This window comes from Pipra filicauda, unplaced genomic scaffold, assembly GCF_003945595.2.
Source record: "Pipra filicauda isolate LSUMZ 115617 unplaced genomic scaffold, ASM394559v2 scaffold30_size5312502_pilon, whole genome shotgun sequence".
Taxonomy (NCBI): Eukaryota; Metazoa; Chordata; class Aves; order Passeriformes; family Pipridae; genus Pipra; species Pipra filicauda.
Genome location: NW_024104432.1, coordinates 2,375,605 through 2,382,072, shown reverse-complemented (window position 1 = coordinate 2,382,072; position 6,468 = coordinate 2,375,605). Strand labels below are relative to the sequence as shown.

General features: G+C 34.6%; 1 long non-coding RNA gene across 1 annotated transcript; it reads left to right on the top strand.

The window, feature by feature from the left end:
- Window positions 1-284: 284 nt before the first annotated feature.
- On the top strand, window positions 285-6,442 carry LOC114002427. Its single transcript, XR_003545861.2, has 4 exons — window positions 285-432; window positions 1,271-1,374; window positions 4,965-5,065; window positions 6,182-6,442. It is a non-coding gene; the product is annotated as an uncharacterized LOC114002427 (long non-coding RNA).
- The last annotated feature ends 26 nt before the right edge of the window (window positions 6,443-6,468 follow it).

Sequence of the window (6,468 nt, the reverse complement as noted above, 5' to 3'; positions counted from 1 at the left end):
CTAAATACAGAGCTTGCTGTTGCATCACAGAGGATGAGAAATCTAGCAAATACTACAGAGGACTGCATGCAGTATACATTTTGAGGAAGTACAATCAAAAAAAAAAAAGAAGCTTGATTTTTCCTCTTAGTTTCATTTGAATAATCAAACTCTAAATTGTAGCACTTAAATGGAAGTCAAAGAACTTGGAGTGTGATGGAGGAAGCAGTAATCAGTTTGAAAAGATGTTGAATCTCTGATGAGCATTGAATATGTCAGATTAAGTTATGCCCTAGAAAGGGAGGATCCCTGAACAACTGCTAGTCACTTTAAATTATTCTGCATTTCAAACAGGAAATCATCCAATTAGACTAACAGCTGCAGAGATTGAAATAAGCCTTACATATTTGAAAATTAAGGAAATGCAACTAAGTACCAAGGAAAGGAGCTAAGGTAAGTCATTTTCCCTCTCCTTTTCTTCAACAGAACTTAATTTCAAGGACTTTTAGGATAAGAAAATGACTGCAAATTTATTACGTGTAGTTAAGATAGGAAAAAACATTTGCCATGAATTATGCTGGATAATTCTTTTTCATATGTATGTTGTGTTTGTCCTAAAATATCCATTGTTTCTTTCAAAGTGGGTGGAGAACTCTGTATTTCTCCTTTTCCCAGGTCCATTCCAATACCATCACTATTATTTCCAAATGTTTTAAAAAAGATAAGCCAAAATACTACATTGGAATGACTTTTTAGTTGAGTCATCTCCATTTGAAACTCTCTTTTCAAAGATAGTCTGAGATTGCAAACTGCAAACTATATGTAAGAAAAGAAACATAGTTGAAGTTGGGAAAAACAGTAACTCAGAAGATAAAAATGAAATTTTATACCGTGAAAAAACCCAACCTCAACAACAAAAAGAATTCTCATGCCAAAGAAAATAGGATGATGAAAGAAAACAATATTGAAAATACAGCTTACACCTTGAGCGTTCTATTGTATCTGAGAAAATAAATAAAATCAATCTATTTTTACCTAGACACCATCCATGTCATTTCAGGATCTGAAGATGTAAGCCAGCATGCATGTCAAAATTATGTTTAGCTTTTAATAATTGGACTAGTGTTAGACATCAGTCTCTAAAACCAAAATGGATAGAGTCATGATGTGTCAACCATGAATTATAAACATGGTTGTTTTGGTTTGGGGTTTTTTTGTGATGAAATATGTTTTAAGCAAAAAAAAAAAATTAACATGATAAAACTATATATTTCCATAATGATTCTCTCAGACACCTACAGATACTACTCCTGCAGCTTTTGGCACTGTGCATCCCGTAACTGGCCTTCAGGAGACGTCTCTTTTCTGAAGAGGTGGTTCCTTGAAGAATCTCAGGTTAGATAAGCACTTTGATTTTTTTAAAACTGTGCACTAAATGTCAAGGCACATTCTCATGCTACATACACAATTCCTCCTACAGGCTTTGCTCCTAAGTGTTTAACCTGGGGTCTCTGTCCCTTTGATACATACACAACATCTTGTAACTTACCACAAGAGTTCACTGAAATCACAACCGAATCTCTAGCAGGCAGAAATACAGCCTTTCAGTGCTATAATTCCTCTCATTTTAAAATGCCTCATTCCCCTGATGCTTTTTAAATGAGCCTTAAACCATAATTAGGAAAAAGTCTAATAATTTTCCTTAATATGTAATTTCAGATTGCTTTCTGCAGAAGATCTTTAACTGATGTTAAAGCTTTGAAAGTCTTGATAGGATCAAAGACAAATTCATCAGGAAGAATATATAGAGGAAAGTGACTAATTTCTTATACCAGTGTATATTCACGTCACATCAAGATTTAGCCAGCTCTGGAAATATTAGATCTGAATTGCCACTGAAATGTATAATTTCAGTAAGAAAGTGAAATTAAAGAAAATCCAGGAGACACTCTCTTGCTTACTGATAGACAAAGGATTCAAAGACTAAAGTGCCCCTAAGAGTGAATTTTTCCAGTCCAACAGATGCATTCAGTTGGGAAAAAAACAAACCTTTAAGCCAGAAATATGTTCAAAAAGTATAATTTAACTTTAAAAATGGATTAAAATGTATGTTTAAACGGTCATTGGAATCAAAGGTTCAAATGAACAGTTTGAATAGAAAGCTTGTTGCTTTTAGGTTGCACAGAAGATGCTTGTTCTTGGGAAAATTTAAACTTGTGTTAAAATATTAGATTTAATATTCTACAATGTAATAGACTAATTATCAAATGTATTGAGACCAAGGGATAGCATAGCACTGCATTAGAATGCATCAGATGAACAAATGCCTGGAAATCACTCTGACCGCTGGTGAAATGAACCTTGTTTTATGCTTGTAATCAGTGTATCCTGCTATGGGAAAATCCAGAGGATTTTCATGGGATGTGGCACAGCACTTTTGCTCTCCTGTTAAAGACTCTTTCTTGTATTGCTTAATAAGCATCACTTAATTTGACTGCAGTACATTTAATGTATTATACAATAAAGATACAAGACCCATTGAAAATCAACTGTGATTTTTTTTAATTTTTTTTTTTTTAAGTTCCTCAGTTACCTGAAAGAGTCTTTTTCTTGTGGTAACTAACTGCTGATAAGATCCAGCAATGATAATTTGTATGCTCAGTGCATCCTGGTGTGAGGGGGTTTTTTGTCTACTCGATGATTTTAAAACTGTTCATAGACTGACAGCAACTGTTCTTAACCTGATTCTTTTAAGCTGATGAGGACTAACTGCAATCATCTAATCTAACCTCACACCAATCATCTAATCTAACCTCACACCTAGAAGTTAGAGACTTCAAACTATGAGCTCCCAATTCCTGTCTGTTGATTGAATTTGAAAATGTCAATGGTTGTTGTGGCAATGAATTTGCCATATGCAGTATGGAAAAAGTCCTGTCAGAGATGGACTGGTGAGGAAAACAGCTCAAACCTTATGGAAACAGAAGTTTTTACTGTAGTTTAAACATGTTTCAACATGTTTGTGTATTTTTTGCAGTGTCACTGTCTCCCTCTCCCAGACACCCCCTGTGAAGCTATTGTCTCCCACACAAGGTGTCCTGGGAAGGTGTCCTGAGATGTTTCCCATTGGTCCTTTGTTAACCCCTTCCTATTGGCTGTTGACCCCTTACCTGATGGTTTTTTCTGTGTGACCCTGAACTTGTGATTGGCCCCCGTTGACCTTCCTAAAAGCCTTATAAACCCCAACCCCACAATAAACTTCCTCTTTCGTCCGTCCCTCCCAGGTGGTCTGTGTGTGCTCCTTGCGGGGTCACCGGGCCACGTGCTGGGGTGGGGGGAAGGGCATTCACCTCGCAGGTAATGGGGCAAGCAGCTTAAGGCCTGGAGATCTCCCCCAATTCCCCCTCAATCCGCCGTAGGTTGTTGTGTTGTTTCAGAAACTGAGTATGTGGCTGCTAATAAGATGTTAATGTGATGAATGCTACTTCCCACATAGTTTTGAAAAATAGGTATTGCCGAACTAACTTCAATTCTATGTGAATACAAGTTTATCTGACAGATGCACAAGTGATAATGCAATAGAAATCTGTAATGTATTCGATATCACACAACTTAGGGTTAAGAAACTTGAGCAACACAAAGTTAGTGTGCTGCATATCATCAGGATTAAACATTAGTTAAACAGTATATTTCAAAAAAGGATTGTAAATAATAAGTCTTAATCAATTAGGAGAACTGTGAAGGAGTAAAAGTGATTCAGACTATAATTTAAAGCTTATGTTAGCTAATGTTGAAAAATCAAAATCATTGTCAAACAAAAAAAGGGAGTTTTACCATACAGATAGCATCAAAGAGAGGTGGTTTTGGGTAGGAGGAATTCAAACAGATGTGGAAAACCAGAGATTTTTTTTTAAAAATTATTAACTTAGTATGCATATATATATATATATATGGATTTATGGATTTATGAGTTTCAATAAAGCCAAATATTGGAATATCTCTCATAGCAGCAGACAGAAAACTTTCATGGGAAAGAGTGATACTTGAAAAGACACAAAAATACTAGTGGATGATCTTCTGAATATGAGTGCCCATTCTGTTGCCACAGCCTAAAGGGTTAATGTGAACCCTGCATGTATTAATTCTGTTATTACTCATGGTCAAGGGAATTACATTTCTCATATGGAACAGCTTGGTGGACTGGAGGACTCAGAGGAGTGCAACAAGGCTTATTAAAGGGTTGAACAAAGCCTTAGAATGAAACACCTGAGGAGCTCAACAGATTAGTTCAACAAGAACAAAAATGGATAATTACATCACATCTATAGGGAAGACACACATAATAGTGGAGTTTCCACTCTAGCAGAAAATGTGAAAGCTGAAAAAATTTAGATTGAAGTTCAAAGATATTACTAGAGTGAACAATTCAGTATTTTGATTGGAATATATGTACAGATGTTCATTCTCTGAAAATAATTGTAAATAATCCACAAGGCTTCAAGGAACCATGTATTTTAAGGAACTGGCAAGTGTTCTTAAGTAGTTCCCAATAATTATTCACATTTTTCTCTTTAGTTTCTATTTACCAGCTGACTAAGCCCATAATTATCTGTATGCCTGTGAAACTAGCTGCTGGTATGCACCAGAGAATGTATTATTGGTTTCCACAGAAGCATAATCAAATCATGATGACTTGCAGTAATCACCATTACTTTTTAGGCTTGAATCAGTTCCTTCAGTACCTCTTAAACAGAAAAAAAAGAGAAGACTAGCCTAGAACTTACACACTTGGAATGTTATATTTCAAAGGCTAGAAAACTGTCACTAATAATTTAGAGAAATTATTTTGATTTTCATATTGAAAGAGAAAAACACTGCAGTATGTTTCTGTTTACAACTCCCATGTGTTTTTAATTTTAAGTCATATTTTCTAGACATTCTTGACCACTTGTCTCATTCTCTCTGTTCTGCTTTGGCTTTCTTAGGCTGACATCAGACTACCTAATCTCTCTTTTATTAGTTAGAAGATTACTCTTAAGGCCAACAAGATCATTTACATCCAACTTGTCCTGGATTCAGAAAAAAGGTAACAATGCCTTCACTCTCTTGTATGTTTGACCCTTATCAAATGGATTTAAACTTAGGGATTTTAACACTCTTAGGAAATCTTCCTATTAGATTTCAGAAATATCAGCTAGATGTTCATGCATGCATTTCTAGCCTTTACCAATGATTCTGAAACTGGTGTATAACCAAATAAGAACTTTTTGTCCAAGGTCTTATTGCTGAAGATATCATTGTACCGACATCTTAATTTTCTACTGAATTAATAGACTTTATCTGCTCCCTTTTTCTATACATGAACATAAATTTTAATAAAAACTATATGAGAAAATTAGTGAGATGGAATCAAAGTAATTTACTCTTTACATTGTTATTTGTTTGCATGTATTTGTCTATTTTAGGCATTATTTTCCTATATTAAGTTGCCAGCATTTTAGAAAAATGAAAACTTTTGAGTGTATTATACACTTAACTGTATTACAGTATTTCTTGCTAAGATAATATTTACACATCTACTTTTATTTGACATACATTCAGCAGAACTCCTGGTCACTATTGAACTTTTTTGTTTGTTTCTTAAATAACTTGGAAATAAAAAAAAACTAATTTAATGCGAGGTTATTTTTTATAAGAAGTTCTCACATTTTTAATGAAAACTGAGAAAATCCTTAAATTGTTGAAATAAAAAGCTGAAAAATGTTGTTTTAAAACATTAAAATCAAAATGTGAGTTTTTCAAAACAATCTCTATTACAAAGTCATTTAAAGAAATACTGACATTTCAGTCACCTCCATACTGAACTTTTTAGTGAATTAACTTTCATTTCATTATTCATCTTTGTTTCTGGAGCCATCCAGATAGATTGCTCATTCCTCTTGCATGGAAAAGAAATAACTTACTCATTTTTCTTGGCTGATGTTGCAATACATCTTTCCCTAGAAAGATTGTAGGACTGACAGGAGCAAAAAAGGGAAAGATTAACTGTGTTGAAGCTATACATTAATGCTTGGGATGCATGAGAAGAAAAAATAATGTTTCCCTCTTTCCTGTGGGTCTTAAAGTGGTTAGTATTAAACAAGTTGGCTCATAAGTGTAATAACTTTTTTTCCCCCTCTTATAAATTATTTCTCTTTTGAAGGGGAGCACCCAAGGCCCAGAATCTTGCTGTTCAATATGACATGGTCTTGCACAGAGCATATTTTCACTGGGTCAACTCAGAGAAACTGCTGAAACTAAGAAACTATCCTACAGAACAGATTTTCCTTTTTTTCCTCAGCTTAGCAGTCACTTGTGTTCCTTTCAACCCCGAAGAATGACCCGAATTTAATTGCTTTGTTTCTTGGAAAATACCATGTTCCATGTATTTTCTTCCAGACATAGTCTGAAGATGTTAATCAGTTCCCTTGCACTTGGTCATTTGGATAA